The sequence below is a fragment of the Panthera pardus genome, unplaced genomic scaffold (assembly GCF_024362965.1).
Source record: "Panthera pardus isolate Hobbes unplaced genomic scaffold, ASM2436296v1 HiC_scaffold_27, whole genome shotgun sequence".
In the NCBI taxonomy this organism is placed as follows: domain Eukaryota; kingdom Metazoa; phylum Chordata; class Mammalia; order Carnivora; family Felidae; genus Panthera; species Panthera pardus.
Genome location: NW_026526843.1, coordinates 11732644 through 11734508, shown reverse-complemented (window position 1 = coordinate 11734508; position 1865 = coordinate 11732644). Strand labels below are relative to the sequence as shown.

At 43.1% G+C, this 1865-nt stretch overlaps 1 long non-coding RNA gene across 1 annotated transcript; it reads right to left on the bottom strand.

Moving 5' to 3' along the window:
- Positions 1-921: 921 nt before the first annotated feature.
- LOC109250443 (uncharacterized) lies at positions 922-1654 on the bottom strand. The gene is made up of 2 exons (XR_002073029.2): positions 1423-1654; positions 922-1229 (listed from the first exon to the last, which is right to left on the bottom strand). It is a non-coding gene; the product is annotated as an uncharacterized LOC109250443 (long non-coding RNA).
- Between the last annotated feature and the right edge of the window lie 211 nt (positions 1655-1865).

Below are 1865 nucleotides of genomic sequence, written 5' to 3'. Positions count from 1 at the left end.
AAAGTATTTATGACTGATGGAATCAATAATTTCAATAATATTGCATATGGAATTCTAATGGGTGGGACCATGACATTAAAGGCATAAAAATTCACACTGAGATTCCATTCATGTACTCCAAGTTCAATAACACAGTCAAATTTGGCTGTTAAATGTAAAAGCAGTAGGAATAATCACACCTTGTCTAAATAGGTCTTATATAATGGGTTTCAATCCTTGAAGTCCCTGTTTTCAATTAGATTGGACCTTTTTAAAGAAAAACATGGGGTAAAGGTGTTATTTTTAACTAGGGAGGAAGGTCCATAGGGTCGTATATTTTTCAAATTGGTAAGTGTCGGGGTCTTCGTCTTATTACTCATTGGGTCAGACTGTCCATGTGCACTAGAGGATGTTTTAGGGCAATGAATGCTTTTGTGATGGACAATTTGGGCAACGCAACAGTTCTGATGGTTAAGTCCACTCATATCTATTTGTTTTTATTTTATGCTCAGTTAACTTCCTGGCTGCTTTTATCAGCTTGCCCAGTTGTGGACCAGAAGGTAAAGAGGAAGGAATAAGGCTTAAAAGCTGTCAAGAGTAAAACATCACAAATGGGATCAGATTCATTATTACACACTGCCACCCCCCATACATCACCCCTCTCCCCATCTGGGCCCACCGATGTTGTAGCAAGTCCTTTCTTATTCTCCAGTGGGATAAAGTGTTATAGAGGAAATTTGTCTTCAGTCCCCAGTCCTCATCTAGTTCTTATTCCCAATGTCCAGCTAACTATGGACTGGCTCTTCTGGGCCCCAAACTTGCAGGATTCCACCTCCCTCCCTTCTCATACATTTGCCTCCTCCCTTATCAATCACTTGCTGCTGCATTTCTTTCCTCCGCGCTCATCATCAGAGAACACACAGAAATACACACACATGTCCGTTGTGCAACTTGTTGGTGTTTTAATCAGCAACATCAGCATACTTTATTTGGTCCTCTCACAGACAACCGTTAACACAAAATTTTGATCCTAGAGATTTTTATGGAGAGAGAACAGATGCTTCAAGATCTCTGACTCCTGGTACGCACAGGGAAGTGGGAGACAGGCTTTCTTAATCCTTCTTTGGCTGATTTTCATTCTTTTTACCATGTCTGTGGTAACAGACTAGTATTATTGGCTTTCTCCCTTTATTTCGTCTTTCCATACTCAGTTGCCGGGCTAATTTAACCTTCCTGAGTATCTTCCTTATCTGGTAGGAAAACAAAGTGAGCACATAAAGACATTGGTTTGGGGGAAGAGAATGGAAAATACATGGGAAGGGAGGCTTTAAAAGAATGGGTGCATACTGAGGGGAGGGTTTGTGCCAGACAAGGGCATGATAGGGGTCTTGGGTGGGGAATCGATGGGGAAGAAGAGGAGGTACAAGAGTAGGGTAATCTGACCTTCTCCATCTCTTTGTCCTTGAGTTGACATGGGGTCTTCTCCCTCCCTTTGATGCTCAGAGTTTGTTCTTTTGGGTCTGAAGTTTCTGCTTCGGGATAGGAGTTAGACTCCTCCAGAGCCTCAGTAATCTCTGCCATGTTGTAGCAACAGTGGCCCACTCCAGGGCTCCTGACCTCTCTCTATATAGCCTTTGAGGACAATAAGGAGCCACACCCTTTGGCTTTGATTGGTCAGCAGGAAATTACTCCAGCCAATGGTAGCGCTGGAGTGACATGCCATCACAAAGCACCACAGAGCGCTGACAAATCCATGGGAGGAGGGGAAGAAAGCAGAGTCTAGATGCTCTGGTTAGAGAAAGGGGGAGCTTTCTCAACAACCCCTAAAGAGCCCTCTCAGACTGATCTGTTATTCTTTCTCATATCCTCTGGTTTAATTCTTATGG